The following is a 14132-nucleotide window of genomic DNA, read 5'->3' on the forward strand; positions in this document are numbered from 1 at the left end:
AGCCGCTCTCAAGGGTGGCCTGTCACCTTATAAGGCCAGGCCCTGGAAGTCTTGCTACTCAGACCGTGAATCAGCAGCAGCAGCATCACCTAGGAGGTTCAGAACCCCAGGCCCCTACCCAGATGTAATAAATCAGAATCTGTATTTAAACAAGATTCCCAGGCAATTCACATTTACATTAAAGTTTGAGACACACTACTTTAAGGCACTTCTATTATGCCCACAATTATCTCACTGGTCACTTTTTTTTTTTTCTTTCTGGTTACAGTAGAAGCATCTTTAGTTTTCACACGTCAAACACCTCTCATGGTCAATTGCATATGTTTAGTCTGATACCATCCATCCGCCCACTCACCAATCCATTAATTTAAGCAAGAAGACTTTTTCTGAGCATCTGTTTTATAGCAGATAAAATGCTGATAGTGAGATTATGCAGAAAAAAAAAATCTTCAAAGACCCCCTTCATGTTAGGGGGACAGTCTGCAAGCCAACTGCATAAACTACTAAGGAGATGGCAGGAATAGAGACAGAAAAGAGGCACAAAGGTGACAGAGAAAGTAATACTAGATGAATGTGTCCCTGAATACTTCCTGGAGGAATTATTTTGAACACAAAAACCTTTTAATCTCTGTCAATATGATTTAGCAAAGAAGAAGGTGTCTCAAAACATTCATCAATCCTTGCAAATCTACTATGTAACATTCTCTGCACATACATGCCATAACTAGATTATAATAGTTTTCCTACACAAACAAAAAATAACAGTAACAACAAAAGAAGTGCATCTAAGAAATAATAGAGAATGTATGCAGAGAGAAGGAATTTTTGTCATAGTCACACTTCAAGTGTCTTTTGATCCAGCATAATAATTCGCTTTCCCTTTCCTTTCCTTACAGAATCTGATGATTCTGCACAATGCAAAAAACTTAATCATTTTTCTGATCTACTTTTACCTAATGTGATTTTCTTCAGGTCAGAACTCAACAAAGGAAGTTAACTTTTTTCCTGTATGTCTTTTGAGAAGTCACAAGTTTATTTCCCCTCTTACATTAAATTATACGTTAGAACTGCAAAACAAAAATGGAAAAAATATGGAATCAAATGAGCTATTGATTTGCTTGTCTCAACAGTCACTTAGACCTTTGAGAAAAGCCTTCTCCTTTGAGTACAAGCAAGCTACAATTTAGCTTGCTCTCATTTTTCACTGCTTGTCACAAAAATGCCTCAAAGCTGGTCTGTATTAGTGTCTCCAGTTTACCAATGAGAAACCCAAGGCACTGGAAGGTAAAGTGATTTTATGTTATGAGTCAGCAGAGCCCTGGAAAGCCAGAAGGAAATACGAGCTGCAGGCAATTTGGGGTAAGACTGTTCTTAAGTCAGTGAGTGACCTTATGAAGAGGTAAATTTGAAATTAAAAGCTATAATTAACTCTCTAAGCTGGAGCTTTGTTCCACCCTATTCACTTTAGAATAATGAAAACATTCTTATAATTTCAAGAAATAAGTTAAAGGGAGGCTGAGTGGAATTGTGGAATGTCTTTGAGTCGTGCACATGTTACGAAGCCATGCTAATGTCCCAACTGCTGCTGAGACATGGACACTGTGATGGGTGGATAATGACACGGGAGTGAGTGCTATGGTGTGCACTAGGAGTAACTTATCTATATATTAATGTACTCCTGGGTAAAAGAATTCTGAATCGTCCAGGAAGAGAGAAATAAATTAATACAAGACTCCTGACAATTCACTTCTATAGTTGTAGGAAGCTAGCACATTATCAAGTGATGGATTTTGAAGTGTGGGCCAAATATAATAACCCAAGACAGCAATTCAAGAAGGTAGAGAGTTTGAGAAGCTAGAGCAGCTGGGAGATTGGAGTGCAGTTTGAGCAAGTCTTCCCTGGCAAGTCCTTTCCTGTCTGTTTCTTCATCTGCAATGAGAAAAGGGAACTGGGCTAGATGGTTTCCAGCGTTCCATACAGCTCTGGTGCTCTCTAATCATATACTTGCATGACCTACTCCCACTGGAGTCCCAGGAGAGACCCACTGTAGCCACCACACACAGAGCCACCTCCGGGCAAACATATCAATGGGCAGCCGATGATACCCTGCAAACTCAGTCTTCTTGTCCCTTTCCCTAAGTGGGAAAACTGCTCTGAGAGTCCTCTCAGTGTATAAGTAATTTGAAGCCTGACAGAGTGAAGTTCAACTCCTGTTTTCCCTAATTACTGATTGTGTGCTGCTGGTGGTTCCATACTTACTCCCTGGGCTTTTGCTAGGCCTCAGTTTTCTCATCCATACAATGGGTACAATGACATCTATTTCACAGTTTTCGTGTATGGATTAAACAAATAAGATAATGCAAAGTGATTTTGCCTAAAAGAATACTGGTCACATGTTAGATTTTAAAAATGCTAGCTCCTTTCCCACTTTCTCCACACTGTGCAGTGTATTAGTGCTGAAAGATAAAGGGACAGTACTCTCAAAGTCAAATTTAAGACTGCATTCAGTGATGAGGGACAGATTCAGCTCTTTACCCTTGAAACCTCATTACGTAAACAGGTACACATTCTGCTTAAACAGCAGGTCCGGACCTTAACTGAGACTGCCAAGTCTCTCTAATAGACGGGAGTCTCAGGGCCTGTGCCAGCCACCACTGAAAACAGAGTAAGAGCAGATAACAGCATGCAGGCACTTTGCCTGTCTGACAGTCCGTATTTATGCCATACCTGTGGGGCCAAAGGGCTAAAATAGAACACAGAGATTCTTCTAATGTGGGCAGTAGGGCTACTGTAATGATGCTGATGTAATCTTTGGATGAGCTGAAAGAAGCTGGCGCAGCCAAATTGCCCAGAGAAATGAGAGGAAACAGGCAGGATCGTGGCCCAGGAGAAAGGATTAAGGTGTTCGTAATGCAAACCTTAATACATATGAAACCTTAAATATCCAAAAAAAAACCCACTTTTTTTTTCTTGCCATATACAGCAAGGCAGAGGTAAGAAATTTACCCTCTGAACTTAGACTTTTGATAAACAACATTAACATGAAAGTTTCTAACTATCCATTAAATCTGACGACGGCATAGAGAACACTTAAAAGGCAAGCTGTCTATCTGGGCAATGTCTCTTTGGACTGTTTGCTGGAAAGTACCTCTCATAGAATGCAAAGCCCTGAGGTCAAATGGTCTTGCTCCAATTTCCCAGGTTGATTCACCTCACTTATTTAAGTCTGAGCTCTCATATTTAGAGAAGAAATCCACAACATAGAATGACTGTAAAATATCAAAAGCCCCACTCTAATGCCTGCAAAGAGAAGCCAAATTAATTGTCAGAGAATCAGGATGATTCTAAATGTGTTGCCAGTTTATTTTGTACCAGGCACAAAGCTGGAAATGGGAAAAGAAAAAATTAAGACAGTGTGGTCACTGACTTTGGGTGTTTACTAGGAGGGAGTGGGGCAACAGACTATTTCTCCCTTACTGTTGTTAGCAAAGCAGGAACTCAGTAAGGTAAGCTTCTGTTTAGAGAGGTAGGTGCTCAAGCCAGCAAGATGTCTCAGACAGAGTAAATCCTGGGGCAAAATGGTGCTAGCCTCGCAACCACAACCACGGCACGCCCTTCCCTTCCCTTCATCCTTTCTGAGCCTGAGGTGTGCAGACTAGCAGGTGAGAATAATATTGATCTTGGAAATTTTACACTGCAGAGCAGTCTCCAAACACCCTATTCCCATAGGTTTGCAGCTCACAGAACCAGAGTTTGTGCACTGCTGCTGCTATCATTTTCATACCATTTAACGCTCTCTAAAAATAATGTTTCAAATTAAGCAAATCTGGTATCTTCAAAACAAGGGAAATCAAAGGGTTCTGCTAGTTTTGTTAGTTGTTCTAACACCTTGAGACATTAAACAGTTAAAGGACTAATTTCTTCTGTTCTTAGGCAAATATTTTTATAGTCTTTAAAACATAGTGATTGTCAATCAAATTTTTTTAGATTTCAGTTCAGACAAAACATAGTTCTTGCCATGAATCAAGGTGACTTGGACTTTCAAAGTCAGTATCATGCTTCAAGAATTCTTGATTTTAATCCTATAAAATAAAGGACAGGATTATCATTCACAAGAGCACAGTATATAAGAAATACAGGATGAGTCTGGGACTGTATAGTTAAATGATGTCATCCTAATGAATCATTGGAATCATTGGTGTTTCTTAAGCCACACTTCTTTTCTCACATTAGTGATTTTGTGCTTATGCATTGCTGCCAAGGTGCACGGGTGCTATTGCCCATTAGCCAGAATCTCAGCTCTTATTCTGCACAGCCTGACAAAATGGGCCTGAAGGGTTAATAGACACGTCTGTAGTCAGGCTTTGGCATGCACATGAAGGCACTGAGCATGGCCAGCTCAACAATGAATTGCAAAGACTGGCAATGAAATGGCAAGATCTTTCATAGGAAACAGTGGATGTGGGTGGACCTACTTAAATATGGGATCTTCATCTATTTTCCCTCCAAGAAAATGAGTATTAGGTTAGAGGTCTTCCTGAGAATAGCAAGGAACTGAAAGAACCATCTCCCTCATAGTATCTTTTCTTTTACCCAAGCAAGACAGGTTCATATGGGGAAAGAAGAACCAAGTGCAGCAACAAGAGGAGTAAGTGCTTTCACTTGAAGGGAAACATTTGAAAGTCAAATGCTTGAGATATTCAGGCTAGATTCAATGATTCAAGGATGAGCCTACTAACTCCTAATCACTTCATCTGCTAGGTATTATATTCAAATTGGCCAGGTTTACATAAAATCAGAGAGTAGGGTTTTCCTATTCCACAGGCTCTTTTACCTCATCACCTTCCACAAATCCTATGAACATGAGGATTTTGTGAAAGGAAAGTAAGTGACCTTGAAGTAGTTTGAAGGGGCTGGACATGATGCAGAAGGTGATGACCCACAGCCCTAAATCCCAGACCAGCCCCCCATTCCTGAAGGTATATTGAAGCATGGAAAATACTCTTGTATTAGTGTGTTACCTTTAAAAATGAATGTACTGAAAAAATAAACAAGAGAACCAGTGGATTCTGATTAAAAAAAAAAAAAAAGCAATAAGGAGCACTAGCCTGAGCAAAGATTAAAATGTGTGTGTATATAAAAAATACCTAAAGCAATTAGAAAAAGAACAAAAAACCCCCAAAATTAGTAGAAAGAAAGAAATCATAAAGATCAGATCAGAAATAAATGAAAAAGAAGGAAACAATAGTAAAGATCAATAAAACTAAAAGCTAATTCTTTGAGAAGATAAATAAAATTGATAAACCATTAGCCAGACTCAACAGGAAAAAAAGGGAGAAGATGCAAATCAACAGAATTAGAAATGAAAAAGGAGAAGTAACAACTGACACCGCAGAAATACAGAGGATCATGAGAGATTACTACAAGCAACCATACGCCAATAAAATGGAAAACCCGGAAGAAGTGGAGGAATTCTTAGAAAAGTACAACTTCTAAGACTGAACTAGGAAGAAATAGAAAATATGAACAGACCAATCACAAGCACTGAAATTGAAACTGTGATTAAAACTCTTCCAACAAACAAAAGCCCAGGGCCAGATGGCTTCACAGACAAATTCTATCAAACATTTAGAGAAAAGCTATCACTTACCCTTCTCAAACTCTTCCAAAATATAGCATGGGGAGGAACACTCCCAAACTCATTCTACAAGGCCATCATCATGCTGATACCAAAACCAGACAAAGACATTACAAAAAAAGAAAATTACATGCCAATATCACTGATGAACATAATGCAAAAATACTCAACAAAATCCAATAGCACATTAAAAGGATCCTACACCATTATCAAGTGGGGTTTATCCCAAGAAAGCCAGGATTCTTCAACATATGTAAATCAATCAATGTGATACATCATATTAACAAATTGAAGTATAAAAACCATATGATAATCTCAATAGATGCAGAAAAAGCTTTGACAATTTTCAACACCCATTTATGATTAAAACTCTCCAGAAAGTGAGGATGGGGGAAACTACATCAATATGATAAAAGCCATAAACGACAAATCCACAGACAACATCATTCTAAATGGTGAAAAATTCAAAACATTCCCTCTAAGAACAGGAACAGGCCAAGGGTGTCCACTCTCACCACTATTATTCAACATAGTTTTGGAAGTTTTAGCCCAAATCAAAGAAGAAAAAGAAATAAAAGCAATTCAAGTTGGAAAAGAAGTAAAATTGTCACTGTTTATAGATGACATGATATTATACGTAGGAAATCCTAAAGATGCCACCAGAAAACTACTAGAGCTAGTTGATGAATTTAGTAAAGTAGCAGGATACAAAATTAATGCATAGAAATCTCTTGCATTCCTATACACTAATAACAGAAGAGCAGAAAGAGAAATTAAGGAAACTCTCCCATTCACCATTGCAACCAAAAGAATCAAATACCTAGGAATAAACCTGCCTAAGGAGGCAAAAGATCTGTATGCAGAAAACTTTAAGACATTGATGAAAGAAATCAAAGACGACACAAACAGATGGAGGGACATACCATGTTCCTGGATTGGAAGAATCAACATAGTGAAAATGTCTGTACTATCCAAAGCAATTTACACATTCAATGCAATCCCAATCAAATTACCAATGGCATTTTACACAGAACTAGAGCAAGAAATCTTACGATTTGTATGGAGACGCAAAAGACCCGGAATAGCCAAAGCAATCTTGAGAAGGAAAAATGGAGTGGGTGGAATCAGGCTTCCGGACTTCAAACTATACTACAAGGCCATAGTGATCAAGACAGTATGGTACTGGCACAAAAATAGAAAGGAAGATCAATGGAACAGAATAGAGATCTCAGAAGTAAGCCCAAACACATATGGGCACCTTATCTTTGACAAAGGAGGCAAGAATATACAATGGAGAAAAGACAGCCTCTTCAATAAGCGGTGCTGGGAAAACTGGACAACAACATGTCAAAGAATGAAATTAGAACACTTCCTAACACCATACACAAAAATAAACTCCAAATGGATTAAAGACCTAAATGTAAGTCCAGACACTGTAAAACTCCTAGAGGAAAACATAGGCAGAACACTCTATGACATCCATCAAAGCAAGATCCTTTTTGACCCACCTCTTAGAATAATGGAAATAAAATCAAGACTAAACCAATGGGACCTAATGAAACTTAAAAGCTTCTGCACAGCAAAAGAAATCATAAACAAGACAAAAAGACACCCTCCAGAATGAGAGAAAATACTTGCCAATGAAGCATCTGACAAAGGATTAATCTCCAAAATATACAAGCAGCTCATGCAGCTCAATAACAAAAAAAAGCAAACAACCTAATCCACAAATGGGCGGAAGACCTAAATAGATATTTCTCCAAAGAAGACATACAGATGGCCAACAAACACATGAAAAGATGCTCAACATCACTAATCATCAGAGAAATGCAAATCAAAGCCACAATGAGGTATCACCTCACACTGGTCAGAATGGCCATCATCAAAAAATCTAGAAACAATAAATGCTGGAGAGGGTGTGGAGAAAAGGGATCCCTCCTGCAGCAATGTTGGTGGGAATGTAAATTGATATAGCCACTATGGAGAACAGTATGGAGGTTCCTTAAAAAAGTAAAAATAAAACTACCATATAAGTCTGCAATCCTACTACTGGCCATACACCCTGGGAAAACCATAATTCAAAAAGATACATGTACCACAATGTTCACTGCAGCACTATTTACAATAGCCAGGACATGGAAGCACCTAAATGCCCATCAACTGATGAATGGATAAAGAAGATGTGGCACATATATACAATGGAATATTACTCAGCCATAAAAAAGGATGAAATTGGGTTATTTGTAGTAAGGTGGATGGACCTAGAGTCTGTCATACAGAGTGAAGTAAGTCAGAAAGAGAAAAACAAGTACCACTGTACGCTAATGCATATATGTGTAATCTAAAAAAACGGTATTGATGAACCTAGTGATAGGGCGAGAATAAAGATGCAGACATAGAGAAGGGATTTGAGAATATGGGGCGGAATGGGAAGCTGGGACGAAGTGAGAGAGTAGCATTGACATATATACACTACCAAATGTAAAATAGAAGGCTGGTGGGAAGCTGCTGCATAGCACAGGGAGATCAACTCGATGCTTGGTGATGACCTAGAGGGGTGGGATAGGGAGGATGAGAGGGGGACTCAAGAGGGAGAGGATGTGGGGATATATGTATAAATACAGTTGATTCGCTTTGTTGTACAGTGGAAACTGGCACAACATTCTAACGCAATTATACTCCAATAAAGATCTGAAGAAAAAAATAGGGAGGAAGCATTTTCTGAAAAGAAAGATTAAAGGGACAGGATAGAAAGTCCAGAAATGAGTAGAAAGTCCAAACATACATAGAAAGTTAGAAACAAGAAGGGATTCAGTATCAGATAATGGTGGCATCTCAAATAAATGTAGGAAAGATGGGTATTTTAATATAAGGTGTTGGACATTTGGGTGACCATCTGGGAAACACAAGGTTGGATCTATAATTCACGTTATGCTAACAGGATAAATTCCACATGGATCAAAAATTTAAATGTTAAAAAGAGGGAAGTCCTAAAACTATTAGAAGAAAACTGTGGGAGAATTTCTTTATCATTTGAAACCAAAATCATTAAGGAAAAATTGTTAGACTAACTAAAAGTTTATTTCAAAAGCCTGTTTAGGAAAAAAAAATGCTGTAAGCAAGATCAGAAAATAACTGACATATTGGAAAAAGTATTTGCAACTCATATCACAAAAGGCTAATCTCCCTGATATATATAAAGAGCTTCTAGAAATTCATGAAAAAAAAAACAAAAACCAACAACCCAGAAGTAGAATGAGCAAGAGATGAACAGATGGTTCACAGGGAAGAAAATTAAAATGATTCAAACATATGAGGAGACACTCAACCTCATCAACAACAAAATGCAGGCTAATTAAAACTACAATGAAACACAATTTTCCACCAATCAGTAAAAATCCAAAGTAAAGGCATTCTGTTGGTCTGACTGCAGAGAAAAAGGTGCTGTCATGTATTGCTGGTGGGAGGATGAATTATACAACTCCTGTGGAGAACAATTTTGCCCAATCCATCAAAATTATAAATATATATTATATTTGACCAAGCAATTCCACTTCTTGATCTATACACAATTTCTACTACAGCACTTTTAAAAATAATAGTACAAGTATCCTTCTGTGAGAGAGTGGTTAAATAAATTATGATGTATTTATATGATGGAATACTATACAGCTGTTTATAAAAATGAGAAAATGCCGTATAGACTGATTTGGAAAGAACTCTCTGATTCATTGATAAGGAAGAAAGGGTGCTGTATAATATGCCTCCGTTTTGGGTAAGTAGATGGGAAATAAGAACCTATACTCATGTTTGTTGATACACTCAAAAAGAGACTCTGGAAGGACAGCTAGGGTATTTCTAACACTGGCTCCCTGGGTGGTGGAGGGTTGGAAGATGAGGAGAGGCGGAAGAATTTTAGTCCCCTGAAAGAGTGGGTTTCCTAAACTATAGCTGCATGGAATTAGAGGCACAGTCTGGGGTCACGGAATTGACTGAGTTTGGGGCCTGACTCAGGATCAGACAAATGGCTTTGGCCTCATTTTCCCAGAGGGCTTGCCAGCAGCACCGACCAGCTCTCAGACTATAATACACAGCACATTCCAGAATCAAAAATGAGAGTGAGAAGAGGCTCCAAGACACCGTTGGACTAAGACTTGGACTCAAACCTTCTTCGACCTTCTCCTTTCCTCATTTTGTCCTCCACAAGACCAACAGTTCTGAGCTAGGGGTAATTTTCCCCCAAGGTGGAATTTTTTGGTTGTCACAAATAGGAATATATGCATTTGGCATAAAACGTCAATAGTATTGAAGGTGAGAAACTTTGCACTAGTGTAAGATGCCAGGGAAAGGATGAAACCTGTGAGGCAAAACAAAGGGAAAATGAGGACATAAAAAAGATTGAAACCTTTAAAGCCGCTGGTGTGTCTGAAGTCATGCTGGAGGAAATGGATGACTTTTCTATGCTCTGGTATGACAAACACTGTGAAACTTGACCTTGAATAAAGCGTAAAGCAGATCTAAAAGCACCGTTCTATAGCTCAAGAATAGCAATTAAATCCCTGCATGTATGGGAAATCTGTGTTCAGTGCTGGCACCTCTCATTATTGCCTATCCCTCTCACAGTCACCACCTGGCCTGATTAGCATGAGACCCCATGTTTGGAAACCCTGTGAAGACTCAGTGAAAACAGCACTCCCACTGCAGAAGGACTGTCTTTTCGCCAAGGTAATTCAGCAGCCGTGAAGGAGTCTCCAATTTACTGCAAAGCAACTAAAAGGAGGAAGAGCCGTGTGCTGACTCGCTAACCTCCAGAACTGTGGGAAGGGGTGCAGGGAAGAAAGGAGAGGTTTCGCTAGAAGAGATGCAACGAATCACTGGGTGGTAGTGACTGCCTGGACCGAGGCCAGCATTCCAGGCTTCATTAGCTGATGTTTGGAAGAGCAGGGAAACAAATCTCAAGGCAGAGGCAACAAAAATGAATTCTCATGCCAGGGAAACAATCAGAAAGAATGATAGCAAGTAAGAAAAAATAGATGATCTGCAGAGCGGAAGAGAGAGCACTGGGGTGCTGAGCTGGCAATCTCCTCGTGTGAGCACCAGTGCTCCCAGTGCCCTAATTGGCTTCCCAGTTGTGGCACCGAGGCTAGGATGGGAGCTCAGGGCTGAGGACGAACAGATTAGCGCCGCGCCTGGGGCGTCCTTAGAAGCTGGCTTCCCGCAGGGTGTATGGTATTTATCCAGCGCCTGTGGGGAAAAAGAGTTGCCCTCCCATTTTTCCAAGAGATCTTTTTTTCTTTTTTTTAAAGGCACTACCCTGGCCCTCTGCCCTGTGGAACTCCAACTGCCTGGAGATTTGGCTTCGTGGGATTTTTCCTGGTTTTCTTGTAGAACTAGCCTAGCACGCTTAAAGAATTAAATAGTAGCCTTGGTGGATGCTTGCCTCTCTCTTTCAATGGGCTGTCACTGAGTCATCAAGTCAGAGTCTCTTCTTAACTATTTGTTCTTCTGCTGATTCCGATTATTCCCTCCACACCCAGGCTGTGAAGCTCTTCCTGGTATTGAGCAAGGAGGTGGAACTCGTGCCCTCAGAGCAGAAGGATGCCCGAGGCAGGGGGAAGTCAGTCAGATTCACAGCTCAAAGCCACTGAGTCTTAATAATTATTTTTGGCCACTATTTTCTGTCCACAGAGAAATACCAGCAACAAAAATCCTTGAAGAATCACAGAAAATAACATACTCCTCAAGAAATGAAGGGAGTCTGAATGTACCTCCCATCTTTCCATCCTTTGAAGTCTCACTGGGAAGAACTTCCACACAGAGATCAAGATTCAGGTTTAACTATATAAATGTCTGGTTAATGAACCGGATTTCTGTTTCCTTGGGATGACCCTAAAAATCAGAAGAGCTTCCATTTGCATCACCTTTTAGATGAGTAACAGTGTTTCAGAGTGTTGCCACATACCTTACCTTGTTTAGTCCTTGCTATTCCCTGTGAGATTACTGTAGTACTTGCATTTTTTTTTTATTATTTTTTTGGGGTACACCAAGTTCAATCATCTGTTTTTATACACATATCCCCGTATTCCCTCCCTTCCTTGACTCCCCCACCCTCGAGTCCCCCCCACCCTCCCCGCCCCAGTCCTCTAAGGCATCTTCCATCCTCGAGTTGGACTCCCTTTGTTATACAACAACTTCCCACTGACTATCTATTTTACAGTTGGTAGTATATATATGACTGGGCTACTCTCTCGCTTCTTCTCAGTTTCCCCTTCACCCCCCGCCCCCTCCCATACCTCGAGTTCTCCAGTCCATTCTCTGTATCTGCGTCCTTGTTCTTGTCACTGAGTTCATCAGTACCATTTTTAGATTCCGTATATGTGAGTTAGCATACAATATTTGTCCTTCTCTTTCTGACTTATTTCACTCTGTATGACAGATTGTAGTTCTATCCACCTCATTACATATAGCTCCATCTCATCCCTTTTTATAGCTGAGTAATATTCCATTGTGTATATATGCCACATCTTCTGTATCCATTCATTTGTTGATGGGCGTTTAGGTTGCTTCCATGTCCTGGCTATTGTAAATAGTGCTGCAATAAACATTATGGTACAAGTTTCTTTTGGGATTATGGTTTTCTTTGGGTATATGCCCAGGAGTGGGATTACTGGATCATAGGGTAGTTCAAAAATAGAAAGGAAGATCAATGGAATAGAATAGAGATCTCAGAAGTAAGCCCAAACACATATGGGCACCTTCTCTTTGACAAAGGAGGCACGAGTATACAATGGAAAAAAGACAGCCTCTTCAATAAGTGGTGCTGGGAAAATTGGACAGCAACATGTCAAAGAATGAAATTAGAACACTTCCTAACACCATACACAAAAATAAACTCCAAATGGATTAAAGACCTACATATAAGGCCAGACACTATCAAACTCCTAGAGGAAAACATAGGCAGAACACTCTATGACACCCATCAAAGCAACATCCTTTTTGACCCACCTCCTAGAATCATGGAAATAAAATCAAGAATAAACAAATGGGACATCATGAAACTTAAAAGCTTTTGCACAGCAAAAGAAACCATAAACAAGACTAAAAGTCAACCCTCAGAATGGGAAAAAATAATTGCCTATGAAACAACGGACAAAGGATTAACCTCCAAAATATACAAGCAGCTCATGAAGCTTAATACCAAAAAAGCAAATAACCCAATCCACAAATGGGTGGAAGACCTAAATAGACATTTCTCCAAAGAAGACATACAGATGGCCAACAAACACATGAAAAGATGCTCAACATCACTCATCATCAGAGAAATGCAAGTCAAAGCCACAATGAGGTATCACCTCACACCGATCAGAATGGCCATCATCACAAAGTCTGGAAACCACAAATGTTGGAGAGGGTGTGGAGAAAAGGGAACTCTCTTGCACTGTTGGTGGGACTGTAAGTTGATACAGCCACTATGGAAAACAATTTGGAGGTTCCTTAAAAAACTACAAATAGAAGTACTTGCATTTTAAAGATCAAGAAATCACGGTCCAGAGGGATGACTATAAGTTACTTAAGATAACAGCCAATGACATAGATGGTTCTTTCCTAGGCCCTGGTGCTACAGGCGCTTTGGAGCTATCAGAAAGGACCTGGGGAAGCAGCAGCAGCAAAGTCTTTTTTAGCATTTGCCCGGTGTTAAGCGCTGTGTTATACATTTGCCTTCTTTACTCTCTTTAATGCAAATAACACTCCTGTAATGTGGGTACTGTTATTTTCAACATGAACTAATAGCACACTATATATATATATATATATATATATATATATATATATATATATATATATATATACTGCAGGAGGATGGGGGCTCATTGATGAAAATTAGTACAACCTGCTTTGTCTGCTGAAAATATACACATCTCTTTTTTTTCTATTAACTATTTAGGAATTCACTAAATAATTAATAAAAAGCTTTCATTAATAAAAAGTCTAGGATTGCTCTCATAGGGAGTCTCACAAACCTACTCAGTTCAAAAGAATTAATTCTCCCTCTGAATGCCAGGCAGAGAGAAAACTGCAGTGTCTGGCTTGTCCACTTGTGTCATTGATTCTGCTACTCTCCCACAGTGTCTATTGCTGTCCCTCAGTCTCCTAGTGAACACTTTGATGTTTCCAAGGCTCCGAGGTCCAAAGTACAATTATTCTTTCTGCCAGTGAAGCCTCTGCGGGTCCTGATTCTTGCAGAGGCTGTGGAAAACCCACCTCCTTGGGCTGTTTAGTTTATGTTCATATCCTCAACCACTGATCCCGAAAGAGAAACAAGGTGCCTGAGGAGCCTGGGTCTGCAGGGACATCAGCCTCATCTGCCCACTGTGCCCGAATCAGTTCTTGGCCATGAGTCTCTAGGCCCAAATGACCATACAAGCTCCACCTTCCTTCATGGCAGCTTCCCCTCCCAGGTCTGTGCTGTGCTTTCCTACCAGAGGACCTCTGT

The sequence above is a fragment of the Hippopotamus amphibius genome, chromosome 5, assembly GCF_030028045.1.
Source record: "Hippopotamus amphibius kiboko isolate mHipAmp2 chromosome 5, mHipAmp2.hap2, whole genome shotgun sequence".
Lineage (NCBI taxonomy): Eukaryota > Metazoa > Chordata > Mammalia > Artiodactyla > Hippopotamidae > Hippopotamus > Hippopotamus amphibius.